Source organism: Heterocephalus glaber, unplaced genomic scaffold (genome assembly GCF_053883595.1).
Source record: "Heterocephalus glaber isolate CG9 unplaced genomic scaffold, H.glaber_assembly_v1.0 deba00001465, whole genome shotgun sequence".
Classification (NCBI taxonomy): domain Eukaryota; kingdom Metazoa; phylum Chordata; class Mammalia; order Rodentia; family Bathyergidae; genus Heterocephalus; species Heterocephalus glaber.
Genome location: NW_028258312.1, coordinates 23763163 through 23781003, shown reverse-complemented (window position 1 = coordinate 23781003; position 17841 = coordinate 23763163).

Below are 17841 nucleotides of genomic sequence, written 5' to 3'. Positions count from 1 at the left end.
ATTATTCTCTACCTGGCCTTTTACAGAAATAATCACAAAGATATCATTTGCACATTTATTAAAGTTTCCAGTGTACCAAATCATTGACTCTTTATAAAATACTTAGAAGTATGTGGAATTTTCTTTCATGGAGCGAAGAATTAAAATTCAGTAAAGGATAGATAATTAAATGTGGGCACACAACTAGGAGACATGATGACAGGAAGCTGACAGCTTCTGATTCCAAGATCAGTCGAGGGGAAGAATTTATCAGTTATGACTTATAGAGCTCTCTAATACAATCCCTAAACTGGTCTCCTACTGCTGGATCATGTGACCTTTACTACTATGACTGAATTGGTCTGTAACCGTGAACAGATGTTTCTGGTTGAAATTGTAATTTTATTGAGGAAAGGTCTTTCAGCAGGCATTTTAGTTACCCTTAACCTCTTGCTATAAGTTTCGATATCCTTTGAACGTTCAATAAATATTTTAAAAATTCACATTGTTTAAGACTTTAACATCAGTTTGACTATAAGTTTGTCATGTGAACACTAAGATAATCAGCAAACATTTCTTTCAATCACATCATCTGGATGTAAGAAGAGAAAAGCACTTGCCAATAAAATGATGAACAAAAATATGACATCTCTGGCATTTACTATAAATGTGTTCTGTGTCATCAAGTTATTTTCCTTAGGTTGAAAATTATGAAAACTATAATGAAACACTTTCAATGATAGACTTAGACTTCTTCATATGGTACAACACTTAGAAATCATATCCCTTGTGAAAATCCACAAAATACTAATTACTTCTATTTAGTTCACAGTAGTTCAGCATAAATGTTTCTCTACAGTGTTTCAAACTCCACATTGCATATTCATATTAAACTAAAATGCACAGTAACCACCAAAAACATTGGTGGTACTTCAACAAAAATTATTATTTATGTCAGGCACTGGTGTGTTCTTATGTTAATATTCTTCTCTAACTTATTCATTTGCCTTTCCCACTATACAATAAGAAGTACTATGTACACATTGGAAAAATTATCTTGAGATTAACACTAAAAATGGAGAAATTCTACTAGCCAATGTAAAGATTCACCTAGACATTTGCATAAAACAGCTACAACTTGACGTTGGCATTGAAGCACAGGACACATTTTATAGAATTCCAACTTCGATGCAGAACATTTGAAAAATTTCTTCATGAAACTGAAGGAAAGCTGAAGTATCCTTATGGTTTGTTCTTTATTAAAAGTAATGAATATGTCAACTTGTTTATTTATATTTACCTGCCATTTTCTTCTCTTCTTTAAAAAGTAAACCACGCACATTTATATGTAGAGCTAATTCTTTAAGAACATCTCCTTACCTAATAAAGGAAATCCATATCTGGGTGTTACAAGGACACTGGATGTCATGGTAGCTGTACGATGGCCACGCCTTGTCTATTTTGCTATTCCAATGGCAGCAGTTAGGTGCAGAATCTCCTTGCTAGCCAGGCTTGACAATGCATGTATGTAATGGCCAGCATTCTGTAGGCTGAGGCTGGATGATCACAAGTTTGTGCTCAGGCTTGGCAACTTAGCAAAACAAAACTATAACACAGTCTGAGGATATAGCACTGTATAATGGCCTTGGGTTCAATCCCCTGTAATATGAAAGGAGGAAAAGAGAGAGAGAGAGAGAGAGAGAGAGAGAGAGAGAGAGAGAGAGAGAGAGAGAGAGAGAGAGAGAGAGAGAGAGAGGAGGAGGAAGGAAGGAAGGAAGGAAGGAAGGAAGGAAGGAAGGAAGGAAGGGGAGGTCCAATAAGAGAAGAAAATGTCATATCATATCACTGTGTATTTTGACTCCACTCTCCTAAAGCAAAGACTGAGTGGGTAGAAGGGAGTAATTGTAAAGTTCCATGGGATGGGGTGGGGGTGAATGTAGTGGGAGACAAGTCAACAGTAATAGTTTTCTTGTCAGCCATAAATGTATTCATGAACACTCCATTGCTATTCTGATGGTAATGGAAGGGAGACTGGAGAACTGATAATAATGACACAACTAAAGAAGCAAATTTGGTTTTTCCTCACTTTAGTAAATATCTCTCATCCATTTCATCCATCAGTTCTAGGAAAGCTCTCTTCAGAGCATTTGCTCGCAGCTCGGCGAACCCGCACAGGTGGTGCCGCCTCAGCAGGAAACCATCTTCTTGCTGAGGGGCCGCCAATTATTTGTAGTGAAACTAAAACAGAGGAATAAATATTACATGTTGATGGATGCTTGTCAGGGAAGAGAGTGAGGTACTCTCAATGGGGCTTGTCAGACACAAAAACCTTCAGCAAATCTGCATTTTCAATGCCAAAGTGGCTCGAATTCTCCAGCTGCCTCACTGGTGAACCTCAAGATTTATCTCATAAATTTAAATTATAGATGACATAGCACTGGAATGGAAATAGATGACACCTTTAAAAATAAACCTAGTGCAACATTTGGGGAAAGGAATCACACATTGAAAAGGGAAAAAGAAAGTTCCAATGCGCCAAAACGGAGCTTTTATTTGTTGTCCTATTTACTACTCTATGTTTAAAATTAGCATCTCTCTTACTTTTCCTCTTTATTCTCCTTGTCCAGTGGAGGAGCACTGGAAGTTTTGTGGAACTCAAGGAGTAAGCGGGGCTGCAACTGTAACAAAAAGCTTGCTGAGGCTGGGAGCCAAACTGGCAAGGTTTTCTGTTGTGTCAGCATTTGAGTATTATTGCAATGTTATCATATCACTGAAGAAAGGGGAACAGAAAACAGCAGAGACAAACCCTAAGGAGCATTTGAAGGGAAATGTGTATCTAGCTTCCATAGAGCTTCTCCCAGTGTTGGGTAGCACTTAACTCTAATGGGAAGTAGTCAGTTCAACTTTAATCGGATCATATGAAATTATGCTTTTTAAATTTATTCCACTAGATTTTGATTCCAGTAGTCTTTGTGCATCAAATAGTACTAAAGAATAATAAGAGATATAGATATGAAAACCTGCAACCTCAGTTGATATCTTGCTTGTTTTATAAGGCAATTTTCCTTGTCCAGACCAGGGAAAAATTTAGTGGGGAAATTTGAGAAAAACAAATCTGAAGACATTTTATCCCTTTTGTGTATGTATCCACTTGTCCAGATGAAAGTCAAGGAAAATTTGAACCACTTGTCATATGAAACAATGATAAAATTCATGATCTGAGCAAAGATGATACCAGAATAACGTGAGTGAATTGAGAGAAAAAAATGAATGCAACAGCTACAAGAAAAATGAGTTAAACCAAAGCCATAATGAATCAATAACCCAAGAATATTTATTGAAGTGAGGCTAATCAACATTTTGATTATGCCACGCAAGATTTTTTTTAAATTTCGAACGTTGGACTGAACTATAGTAGAAGTACTTTTAAAAGAAGTGAATAAAAACCAGAGGGGAAGGGGAAGGGTAACTAGAAAAAAAAATGAGCCCTTCCATAGCCCTTCCATATTTCCCACCACTGTGACAGGTTCAATTCTTCTCAGGCCCGTATGGGAGTATGAGGATGGGGCTCAAAGGATGTACCTAATGAAGTGGTGCGTTTAAGAGTTTTACCTAGGTTTGCTATTTGCCTCCCTTACTTTCCAGTTTGCTGGAATTGAAAAAAGTCAAACATATTCTCACCCAGTGATCAGTTGTGGTTTTCAAGTGACACTCTGCATGTGGAGCTTGGAGAAACCTAACACCTACGGGAATGTGTCAAAGAAACTGGATAGCAAGGCCGCCAAGTGACTCAGTCTCTGTTTCCATTCCCTGGGGTTTATCAACTTTGTTAATGGGGCATATGTGCTGAGAATTATATAACATTAAACACGGGGAGCATTTCCTGGGGGAAAAATTCTATTCTTCCTCAAAACATTGGTAAAGTAATGTCCAGGTAAAACACCACCCTCTGGTGTGTGTCTCTGAATAATATTGTTATAGCTCCTCCTCCTCCTCTGACGATGATGATGATGTGATAGTAGAGAATACTAAACTAAGAATTATGGTGCATATCATTTTCTAGTAATATGCATAATATGACAGGTGCGATGATGAAGTGGATAATATGCAAAGATGAAGTGCATCCATAACTCTCTGGTGTAGGCAAAATACCTGTTGATTATTATTAAACATGAAACAATCTATTGACCAAATGAAAGAATTCAAAGCTGACTAGACAAAAAACAAAGTTCATTAATTTCACAACTATCTATTGAGTTCATTTTATGAAACAACGTTCTATGTCACAGTGAGGACCATAATCATTTAAGACGTAAAATGCAAGAAAAGTTTTCCAAGAGGTGAACATCCTAGGAGAAAACCCTATGATCTCTGCTCTTTAAAGAAATATCATAAATTACCAGAATCAAGATGGCATTCAATTACCCAAAGGACACTAAAAATGTGCCAACAGAAAAAGAAAATTGTTTCTGAGAAATTCTCAAATTACCAAGTGTGACGCTCATAGGGAAAGAACCATAATTGATGAGAGTCTAGTCAGAAGCTTTGCCTGAGTCCACATAAATCAAAGGAATAATGATTTGAGAGTAGAGATAAGCAGTCTTTATGAATACTCAGACAGTAATAAAGCACAAAAATCCGACAACTTTCAACCTCAGTTGATGTCTTGATTGTTTTATAAGGAAATTGCTGCTGGAGTGCTTAAAGCTGTCTACTCCCTAGCATGAAGACTGTTGCAAAGCCTTGTGAAGACATTTAACATTGTTCCCTTTTCTTTTTGTACAGAGCTAAGGTAACTCATTGGTTACCTGTTATCTGTAGCTTCTTTCTACACTGGTGAATATCTCAGGAAACTCATTGAAATAAAAAATTATATCTTGCTTAAACTATTGAATGTGGAATTGACCTGCTGCATAAAAGTGTGAAGCATTTCAAAGTCATAAATTCTGCCTGAAGACATGGAATTTATCAAATTCAGATACATGTTCCCAGATAATATCTTCAAAATGCCTTATGGAGATTCTTTGATATCTTCTCATGGAATCAGAAAACACTTAGGATCTCAATCTAAGAAAAGCATCACTTCTCTTCAGTAGAATCTTTTAGCTATCAGTGAGCTATTTAGTTTTGCTACAAGCAAATATTTTTGCATATACCCACAGCTCTGATATATCTACCTCAACACATTTTTGAAAGCAGTTGGAATTAATTTAATACCCAGGTATTTGTTCATGTGAACATCATGCCTGTGTTTTCATGTGTACTTGGAATGAACATTGGCTGAACACAAGGCACTCAGGTAGAAAATACTCCTCAAAAATGACAATAATATTGTCACAGAAATTGCTTCTTTTATAATGAAGAAATAAATACAATAAATTAATAGACTTGCTCTGCTTCTAATTACATGAGTTGTAAAAATAACTTTTCTTCACAGGAATTGAGAATTCCCAATTCCTCTAATATATAGTGTGACTAAATGGTTGCAAAAGGCCCTCCAAATTGTAAGAGTCTATAGTTTGTAAGACTTTGTAGTTCGAGCCAGGTGTGGTGGTGCATGTCTATAATCCCAGTACTTGGGAGGTTGAGGCAGGAGGATCGCATGGGCTACTTAGTGAGTTCAGGGCAGCCTAAACTACATACTGAGAGCCTGTCTCAAAAATACACAAACAAAAAAGGGCTTTGTAGTTTTGTTCATTAATATTAAAATACAAGGTGTCATGATTTAGATCTAGATCTCCCCCAAATGCCTCAGGTATTCAGAGCTTGGGCTCTTGGAAGGTGATTGGATCATGGAGGTACTAGATTTAACAGCATTTTAATCTACTGAAAAATCCATAGCTAAATGTGCTGTTAGAAAGGGCATTCTGGTTGGAAGAGGTGGGTCACTGGGGTGTGACTTGGGGTGCTTCCCCCTCCCCAGCTCCACCCGTCTCTCCACTTCCTGACTCCGATGAGCAGCTTTCCTGCACTAGGCCCTTTCACCGTGTCCTTCCTGCCCTGGAGCCAGCTGACCATGAACAGAAGCTATGAGCCAAAATGAACCTTCTTCCTTCCTTTAATTTGTGGGTGTCTGGTACTGGTTTCAGTCTCAGAGACTGGAAAGTGAGCAAGATTTAAGGTTGTATTTTGGAAATGTTTAGATTAATGTGGGCTCTAATCAGCACAACATTCTAAAAGAACACCTTTAAATAAATAATTCAATCTAGTACTGTTGCCTCCTTCTGATGGTCTAATTCGGGGTAGCACAAGAGTTTGTGAGAAAAAATTTGGCATGAGGCTCCCTGGATCAGAATTCCAGCTCTACTCTTCCTAGCCTGCCATGGGACCTTAGTCACTTCACTGCTCCGTGCCTTCTCTTTCTGACCAATAAAAGTATGGGTAAGACATACTGGCATAAAAATATCGCCTCCTCTACTTTGTAGGGTCGTTGAGGGGATCAAATGTTTCGTTTTGTTTTGTTTGGTACTGGGGATCGAACTCTGGTCCTTGCTCTTGGGGCAAAACCCCTGAGCTAAATCCCTGGCCAGAGGGGATCAAATGTAATTAAGCACATTAGGATTTTAGGACAGAGTTCATGTAGATCAATATTTCAGCAACTTTTTATCATCCTTACCAGTATTCAAAAAAGAAACAAAAAAAATCTGAGAAGGGAAACCTACTCCAATTCTTATTTTTAACAGAAGGGTGGGGGGGGCTGATTTTTAAATTCCACATCAAATGGTTAATAATCCACAATTGGTATCACCCATGTCTGGAAATACAGGTAGCATCTAGCCAACACCCTAGATTGTCTATGAGAACAAATATGTTTGAAGCATGGGTAGTTTTTGTAAGGCACAACTAAGCTGTCAAGAACAGATAATGGGTAATAAATACAGGTATGAGAACATCCGTTGTGAAGGGACCTATTCCCACTGTATTCTCAGCACATCAGTAAGAACGCACAAATAGTAGCCACACAAGCATCTGGTGCCACATGTATGGAATAAAAGTGGGAAGAAAGGCGCATTATAACTGTGGTGAACATAGCAATCTACCCCAGGAAAACTATATTATTTAGTTAATCCTACAATATGGTTTGACAGGTTCTTTAAAAATAAACAAAACAGCACATTGTGAAATTTATCAAGTGATTTTTTTTCAAATAAATATCCATGCTGTGTTTCAATGTTCTTTAAGCCTTGACATTTATGTTGAGTTATAAACTTGCTATGAAAATGGAAACTTGGATTTCTCCACATGAAAGCCTTTTGGAGTTGATAAACAATTCTCACTGCAGCTTAATAGATTCTCTCTAAATTTCAAGTCCAAATGTCAGAGCTAGAGATGAGGAAGACTGAAAAAGTAGAGGTTTTGTTGATGTTTTCTATCTTATTACTGTTCTTACAAAGGTTTTTGTTCCAACTGAATGTAACACATCATATGGTCTCTGGTTAGCACTGGCAGGAACAAAATGAATTTGCAGAGTTCAAAGAGAGGAAACAGATAGATATGGCCGGAGGATATCAGCGTCTGTACATCTATTTCTTGTATTTAATGGTGTGTATAAAACTAAGTGGTCTTTGAGTGGAGAATATTATTTTAAAAGGGTGTAAAAACAGCCTGAAACAAATTTCACATTTTGAAAACTCTGACAGAAATGAGGGACTGAGGCCAAGCTGACACTACTTAGCAATCAACAAGAGCTGTCCGTGCAGTCAAAGGCTTTCGGGCCCATTTAGCGCAACTGATCAGGCTAACTTTTGAAGGATCATAAGGATATAAAGATTCCCTCAAAGCAGGAGGAAAATGAATAGCTGAATGGGGAAAATTGCTCCACACATCTTCTTGTCCTATTACTGTGAACGCCAGCCGTCACAATCAGTAGTTTATTGTATAGGGCAATCTTGTTGATTAGAAACTGGATTCAAGTTCATCAGAATGGAATGGCATGTAACTCATCCCTTCTATTCCTACCAAAATAACTTATGCTTCTTCATAGACATTTTTATTTGTAGAACTATATTATGTCATAAGAATGGGCTTTGGGAATATATATAATGCCTTGTCAATCACTGCTGCCATTCATTTCTTAAAGAAACCAAAAAATAAGTCTCATTTTTTGTGGCAAAGAAGAGATTTCTATGGTATTTTCATTAGGAAGTTTTGAAATATTTGCCTTGTGGTCCAATTTCTTTGTCATATTATTTGGACTATATTTATTTCAGAAGGTATGCACTTTGCTAAAGGCCTCTATATGTAATTGTTAATTTAATGATCTAAGAGAAAAATCTACGAAGAAGCAGATTAACAGGCTCAGAATTAGCCAGGAGGTCACTAACTTGGAAAACAACACAAGGCCAAAAAGTTTAAAGTTCATTGTCAGCCACTAACTCCTTTCTCTGACATACAACATCAGCTCATTACCCCCAGTCCTGACCCAAAAGGAGAGAATAAACCATTAGTTGCTTAGCAACAAGACTGCTGAGCAAAGAGGTAGAATTTGCTTTAATGTTGCTTCTTGGGCTGATCATTTCAAGATCTTTGCATATCATGCAACATCTAAAAGCAGCAACTCTCCATAAATACAGAGTTAGATCAAGAATAATGTTGATATTCAAATACTGAATAGAAAAGCATTTAAATAGCAATGTCAGAGTGATCATAAATATAATTGAATTAATATTTATTGAAGTCTATTACTTATTTGAACTTGTATAAAGTGAGAAGATGTGAAGAACATGTATTGTATATTATTGAACACATGGAGAAGAAATTTAGTACATACATACATCTAAAGCACACTACATATGTGTGCTAAAAATGGAAAATGGCTATTAGGCAAATATGTGTCAAATTTCAGCATGACAACTCAACTAATACACAAAGAAACATTTCCCAGACAAATAAAATGTATAAAAAACTATTTGCTACTTATCCCTAGCAACTCAGTAGTTTTTTTAGACATCAATTTGGGGAGCTCTCGAGTGCTGATTATTAGGTTTTACAAGTAGAGGACTAGGAACATATCTTTTTCATTTTTCCTACTTCTAGAGGCATAATATAGTAATGGAGCTCTGAAGATATTCCAACAAAAGTAACTGATTCCAGATAGATCAAAATCTCACATTTTCTATGCATAAATTTAATGTTAATTTACTTTTTTTGAAACATGAAATTATTCAATGGGTGACAGAAAGACCACCAACTACAGAACTTCTTTACGCATACTTGGTTGTTCCCCTCACGGAGGGTGGTCTTTCAGATTCTGTAGATTTGCTTTGGGGAAAATGAAGTTCAAAGTGAGAACAATAGCTCCAGACACCACAGATGGAAATTTAAATGTGGTGCGATTCTGCACATCAGGAGCCAGCTAAGGTAACTGTGCGGCAATCTGTGAGTTACTCTCGCGAAAAGATCCCCTGGCATCTTCCTCACAAGAGCAGAGAGTGAGTGCCAGTGTTTTGACTTGCTCCTATTTCCCAGTGTGTGCACGCCTACCAACACTCTTCCTACATCTCACATATTAAAGGATTTCAGGGTTATAGGACTGACATTAATATGTTCCCTCAGCCACACACGGTAGAAATGGCACTGCAGACTCTGTTAACAGAAAAAGCACGTGCTGCCTTTGAGCTACTGCAACAGAAATCCTATGATTTTTTTAAACCAAATTTCTGATTGCATTTTCTCGCATTACCCAGGGCTTAATCAAGTTAAGTGCTTTGATGAGTGTGAACTCACATCAGTACATAAATATAGGAAATATACAGGGGTCATGGATACACACATAGCACAAAGCACACAATATTTGGTAGAATATTGGAAGTTTTATCTTTATGATGTTTTTTCTTAAGAAAACAAAGTGTATTCATAAAATATAAATGTATATTTCAAAACATAATTAATGTCATTTTATCAACACTTTCCATATTTTTAATCTAATAAAAGCTAAACAATTAATTGACAAAGCAATTTGCTTAAGTAGCAAATAATTTCAAAGATAAAATGTTTTTAGGACTAGTTTCAAAGTCATAGTTTAAAATTTATTTAAGTACCTGCAATAGAGTGTCACATGTAGCTATCAAAAGTTGATACAGCCTCACATTTTTTTAATATTTTGTATTTGTCCAGTCTTTCTAATATTACTCAAACTCACTTCAAACTATTCAAATCTCTTCAACTATTATATTTCTCCATGCATTGTATTTCATTATTTATTTATTTAGTACTTGATGTACACAATTCTGTTGTAACTTTTATATCTACCCCTGGAACTAGAAATTATTATCACTATCTTATAGGTGAAGAATCTTATTTTTTTAAATGCTGCATAACTTGGAAAGTCACATAGTGAAAAATCAACAACATTAGGATTGGAATATAGTGTCGACTCTTGGGTTATAGTCTTAACTATATTATACAGTTATTAGTAATGATAAACTATATTTCAACAAATAGCAACTTTTTAAACTCATATAAATAAGAATAAAGAATGCTTAGTTGTGCTTTCTGTAAAATTACCTTCCAAATTACTTCTGTGGAAAATTAATAACTTCTTTTTCTAGATCTCAGTAATGGTGGATTCAAATAAAAAGCTGGGTAAAAGTTTGTAAAGCTTTTTTATTTGATTTGTTATGACTCAACAATTTTCCAATAAATAAATAAAGACTACCTTTAAGGAGCTAAAGATGTCTAAACTACTTACAAGAGGAGTCTATTGTCCTAGAAGCATTAAATGATGGTGTTAAATTATAATTAGTGCCCAAATAGCACCATGTCAAAGTCAAGGAAGGGCCAGAGTAAAATTAAAGAAAGTAGATCAAACCAAAGCCAGATAATAGACAAATAGGTTGCTGTGGACATGGACACACACACACACACACACGTACACACGCACGCACACACGCACACGCACTTACCCAAAGAGTATGCCATTGTTATACTACATTAACCTGTTAAAATGTTGACTCCGCCCTTTCCACATATGCTGTTTGATAAGTTGTATTATAACGTGAAAATCAACCCAACATTAAAGACTAAAAGGAAATCTGAAGTCCAGACTAGCAAATGACTGTATGGATGCATTTAGTATTATCAAATCTCATTTTGTGACATTTCTAGTCCATTGTCTTTTAAAGGCAGGACCATGGCCCTTAGCTCAGACAGATATATTATGCATGAGAAGACAGCCATAGAAGAGAAAAAAAATTTAGAAAAAGAGGAGAAAGAAGGAAGATGGGGTTTGGGGGTAATTCTAAAAATCATCAGATTAAGAGTAACCTCTAGTGTTTTCTTTTTAAAGGCACAGTAAAATATACAGAAAACTGTATGGCACAGTTTTGAAAATGTACAAACATTGTTCTAAGTCTAGTTTTCCAAAAGCAGTGGAGCGGGACAAATTCAAACAGGAAAGCAATCACATTTTAAAGCTGTGATGTCCTGAATCTATTCCTTTTTAATTGTCTGAAATGTCATCTAGAAAAAAGGGAGAGTGGACACAAATAAGAGTTCTAAAGTGGGCATTTTCTGAATATTACTGTGAAGAAAGAGATTGCTGTAATTTAACCACGGAGCTGAAATCTGAAATCCTTAAAGTGCGTTTTTAGGCTGCTGATCCCGACCTCCTACAGACCAATTAGAGCTCAATAATTGTTGTTGGTATGACAACCTCAGGGAGAAACAAAAGACTTTACTTTCTTCAAGGAAAGCCACAAAGTTGTTCTTTAGAACAGAAAATGAGAAGGGGTGTAATAATTTATGGGGGCTTATGAGATCACATTGAACAATGACATTTTCCTTCTAATAATATTATTAAGATCACAGTGGGTTGTGAAGGGCTAACACAGGCCCATCATTGATTTGTGCATTTCAGGGGCCTTCAATCTGAGAATTGATTATCAAAGGCAGATTGATTGTGTCATTCACATGGATAGTCAGGAAGACACTTAAGTACCCTGTCAAACTCATATATTTCTGAGGTTCCGCTGCAGTTTCACATCTTGGGAGCAGATATGTTAAAAGTTGGGAGTCAAAGCCTACGTACATTTTATTTCTGAAAGGAAATCTTCTAGATGGTTGCTTTTCAAACTATAAAAAGTTGCTACTTCTGACGATAAGCAAATGAGGAAATCTTCATGGCTTTAGTAGAGCCCTATTGGTCTTGATTTTTATTGAGGTACAATTAATACACAAGAAATAACCTCTGATGGTTCAGAGTTTAGTGAATTTGACACTTAAACCATAATAATGAGAAGGACAATGTAATATATATATTACATTCAAAATGTTCTTGGGCCCAAATTAAACTGACTCCATTCTCACTCCTTCAACTGCCATCTGGGTAACCATGTATTGATTTCCTATCATTATGGATTGGTTTGCATTTTCTGGATCTTTTTTCTTTGGGTAAATGGAATTATAAAGTGAGATTTACCCATTTTATCACATTCTTTTTATTACTAGTTCAAAGTCTATTTGTGAATAATATACCATAACTTCGTTTTTTAGGCACTTTTGATGATGATCTGGATTGTTTTCTGATTTTACCCATTACAAATACATCTATTAAGAATACATCTGCGTAAATAGTTATGTGAACATATGCTGTCATTTCTCTTGGGTTGTATCCATAAGTTGAATGGCTGTATCATACAATAATTGCATATTTTATGTTCCAGATTCCAAAATGTTTTCCAAAGTGGTTATCTTTGGCCAGGTGTGGGGGCACATGCCTGTCATCCCAGTACTCAGTAGGCTGAGGGAGGATGATTGCCAGCAGTTCTAGCTGGAGGCCAGCCGGGACTAAATAGTGAGTTCAAGGCCAACCTGAGCTATATAGGGAGACCCTGTCTCAAAAGAAAAAAACAAAACAAAATTTAAAAAACCACAAAGTGGTTATCTTTTATTCCCAGTATAAATGTGAACACTTTGAGTCATTCTAAAGCATCATCAATGGATATCATAAGGTCATCTTAATTTCAGCGATCCTAGCATTGCTTTGAGATGTCCAGATACTGTGTAGTGCCTCATAATATTGAGCAACTTTTCATGGTTTATTTGTAGTCCTAAATAACATTGCTTCTTTACATACTACTGAGTTCATTGTGTACTCTGAAAGCAAGGTCTCTATCAAATATGAAATTGTTAGGTATGTCTAAGATTGTATTTTATCTTTTAACTTTCTTTTTTTATTATTAAATTTTTTATTGGTACATTGTAGGTATACAACACAATTACATTTCTCATTGGGAATTGTACCTTTACATAATGCATCTTGGTTCTTATTTTTTCCCCATTCCTAGTCCTCCCTTCATGCCCTCCACCCTTCCCTATTTACAAAGACTTTATTTCCATTTTTTCCATTTCTCATCATTTTTCCTTTCCCTTCTTTCCTTTCCCCTGCCCCTCCCACTACCCCTACCCCTTTGGACCTTTTCTTCTTATTTTGCACTATCGATTATTCATTCTAATCATTGGTACATTTTAGGTGTACAATATAATGACATTCATCACTGGAAATTTGCACCTTTACATAGTCTCTCTTGGTTCTTATTTTTCACCCTGGCCCAGCCCTCCCTTCAACCCCTCCATTCCTCCCTACTTACAAAGATTTTGTTCCTATTTTTCCATTTTCTCATATTAATCCCATTCCCGTCTATCCTTTCCCCTAGCCCTCCCACTTCCTTCCCCTTTGCCCCTTTTCTTCCTATTTCACATCACCTATTATACATTTAGTCCTTATTTACACTTTCAGTTTCTCACACCAGAGAAACTATTCAGAATTTACACACGTGTGTCCTATTTATTTCACTTAAGAGTACTGCCTCAATGTGCATCCACTTAGCTATAAATGTCTCTAATTTCTCATTTTTTATGGCTGAGTAGTACTCCATTTTATATAAAAAAAAAGACCCACATTTTCTTTATCCAGTCTCCAGTTGATGGGCATTTGGGCTGTTTCCAAGTTTTAGCTATTACAAACTGGGCTGCTATGAACTTTCTTAAGGATATTTTAAAAGCTAAAGATTTTAATTTTGATGATACCTACTTTACAATTTTTATTTACTAGATTGTGCTTTGTTATCATATGTTAGAAACATTTGTTTGGCATGAATAAAAGTTTTCTCCTGTTTTCTTGTAACAGTTTTTATAGTTTAGCTATTTCATTTGGTTTGTGATCAACTTCTGTTAAATTTTTGTACATGATTTGAAGATTCACCTACCTTAACTCTTTCCCTTCTTCTCTCCTCCTTCTTCCTTCCATCCTTTTGCTCCTTCTTTCTATCCTTTATTCATTCTCTTCTTTCTTTCTTTTGTCCTTCCTTCCTTTCTCTCTCTCTTTCTTTCTTCCTGTTTTTCTATTGTAGCTACTCAATTTTTCCTACATCAATTTCTGAAAGTATTATCATTTCTCCATTTAATTCCATGGATATATTTATGAAAAATAAATCAATTATACATTTGTAGCCCTATTTCTGGATCTCCATTGCAGCACATTGTTACTTTTGCCAATATTACTGTCTTCATTAATGGAAACTTACATGAGATATTGAACTCAAATGGGGTAAATATTTTTTATATTTGGAAAAGTCAAAGTAACTTTCACTAATCTAGGTCCTTTGCTTTATTAAATAAATATAGAATCAGTTTATCGAGAGCTTCAAAAAATCTGCAAGAACTGATCTTAATTGAAATTACATTGGATTTGTAAGTCAATTTTGGAAAATGAACTCCCTAATAATATTGAGTATTCTAATTCAAGATTATGATAGATCCCTCCATTTATTTAGTTCTTATTTAATTTTTAAAAAAATACTTTGTACTTTTCATGACACAGATTTTGCAAATATTTTGTCAAATTTATTCCTAAGTATTAAATTGTTTGTGTTATTTTAGATGATAGTGTTGTAATTGTTCATGGAGAAGTCATAAAACTGTTTGATTTTCCCATCGGCTCTGCAGTGAAAAAGCCTAATAAATATAAAGTTCTAACCTTTAATGTGTATTTTGTACATACCATATCATCTCCAAATAAAGAAAGTTTTATTTCTTCTTCTCCAGCTCATATAATTTTTTCTCGTCTTTATGTACTGGCTAAAATTGTCAGGGAAAGGTGAAATGGAATTAATGAGAATAAGCATCCTCCTCTTGGTCCCAGTCCTAGAGGTAAACATTCTGTTCTTAGCCGTAGATTTTGAACAGTTGACCTTGGTCAAATACAGGACTTTCCCTTTTATTCTTAATCTATGAGCATTTTTAACAGAAACCAATGCTGAATTTTTGACAAATACTCTCTCTATTGAGATAAACTTTCATTTTTTTCCTTTTTTAGTGTGTTCATATGATTGGTTGTAAAGTTTTACATGTTAAAAAATTGTATCATTGTCAAAAACCTCCTTTGTTCACTTGTTCTTTTCAAACAATGGTGAATTTAATTTTCTAAAACTTTGTTAAGAATTTTTTCATCAATGTTCATGAGTAATGCTGGCCTATAGTTTTCTTTTCATATAATGTTGTTTTCCTATATTTGGCATCAGAATAATCCCAGCTTTGTACATTGTTCATATCTTTAATTTCCTGGAAGAAACCTGGTATTATTTCCTCATTAAACCTTTTAACGAATTCACCAATTAGGCTGTTTAACAGCCTCATACTTTTCTCTAACTTCTTAAACATATGGGTATATTAATAACAAATGCTTTAATATTCTTCTCTGCTAATTTTATCATTCTTTAATCGATTTTCCATTAATTTTGTCTCAAAGAACGGTTCACATGTTTACATTATCTGCATGAAGGGTAATATTTTAATGCGATGACAGATATTGTTTTCATTTTACTTTTTGGGATCCTGCTATACATATACCTAAATGTGACCTTTAAATATTGAGCCTTGTCTTATGATGCAACTTAGTCAGAAATCCTTGATCCTTTCAAATTTGAATTGAGGCTTTGTTGGGCAGTTCTGGGCAAGCTCTTAGTCTAGGGATAATTTTGCCCAGTATTTAGACAATACCTGTTCCAAGTATTCTATTTACTGTCCTGTGTGTGTATGATGAAGGCTTGTCCACTCTGAATTGTGAAAAAACAAGCTCTGGTCATCCGTTTGTGATCACCAGAGATTTTTCTGACAGTTCCATTTCTGGGATTCTTTCCCGGACCCTGCATAGATTCATACACATGTCCTTATTGGTACTCAGGTGAAAGCTTGAAAAGAGTGCCATGCAAGTAGCATTTCTGACCTTGTCTTCTAGAGATCATTGTTGTATATCCATTGCTGCCTAATACTTACTTTCTAGATACACACACATTTCTATTTATTTGTTTAAGGGAAGAAGCTAAATGCATTCTCTCACTCCATCATAGCCAATAGATATATCACCTTTAATGAGAGAACAAAGTACATTCAGAGCTATTTATAAGATATATTTCTCTAAGGGGAAAAATTACATGTACACACTTTTTTATTCCATTCTTGCAAAGACCCTGGTCATAGAAAGGAAGTCAACAGCTCATCCTGAGAAAACCAAGAAAGTATTGTGAGCCACAAGGTTAAAAATCTTTTTCAAGATTTCAGGAGCCTATTTAATTGCTGCTTTCACATTGGAGTTTTCTGATTATAAATTCAGTGCCTGGAGTAACTTGTGGTTTATTAATATATTTTTCAAAATGAAAGCTTTAAATAAAATGTTTCACATTGATTGTTCATTTACTCAGTATATTTTAATCCACAGTGTACTGAGGCATCTCATCTAACTCAAGTTCCATGACACCTTGGGTAAGTTAGAACATCAAGGTGTTTTGATTTCTTTTAGACAGAGTAAAGATTTGTGGCCTAGGACACATCAGCTGATTCTCCCAGCAGTGGCCTGTAAGAGTCAGAACAGGAAGTTGAACAGGCCAGCTGCTCCTGGTCCAAAGCTCTGTCCACTTCTTACATCGGTTATGCAGACTAGTGTACGTAATTATGCCTTCTGGGCCACAGGCCAGAGCCTGTCAGTGTCACGTCAGCAGATCTCAAGATGTTCAATACATACACCTGAGATGCAGCGTTATTTGTCAACTGACTTCCTGTAATAAATGCTTATAATAAGAATTAACTATTTAAACTGTTACCCATCTTGACCAGACCTAGTTTATCTAATATGAGTCATTTCTTTATGCCTGTTATGATGCTCAATTCATGAAATTTCATAAAACAAATTTATACGCTGCCTCTGTTTAAGGAAATCTTTGGAAAAATCAATGTAATTTCTTTTTGCTCTAGGTTTCAAAAACATCAAACTCTCTACATCTATGAAAAATAAAACTGTGTAATCTTTCCAGTTGGGACAGCAGTTAGTGGAAACTGGAAGGTTATAGGAACGGCACCATTCTTCATGAGTGACACAGAGGTCTGACTTCTCAAGCGTTACTTTATGTTGTTTTAAATTCCCAGACACAGGGACAATCAATGGATTGTACCCATACGCTATACATTTCTAAAAATTCCCTTTAGTAACAAAATATACATACTGCCTAGGATAGGACTTAATGAAAAAGGGAACTGTCGTCACTTAGCTCACTGTCATAGAACATCTACTGCAGGAAAATCAGCCCTTGGTTATAGCATGAAAACTTACACTTTGAATTGTGTGACCACAGAAATTATAATTCTCACTCTAGGAACTTGTCTGGGATCTTTTATCCTCTCAACATATCAGAGAAAAATGGAGAGTAACAAACAAAATCCATGTTTTCACCAGGAGTGTCAAAAGCTTAAATTCTATGTAATTTCTGGACTAGCTCAACAATCTTCCTAGACCGATGTTAAGGATCATATTTTCCATGAGCATTTAGATCACTAGCTACAAACAGACAAAGAGACTATCTCTGGGAT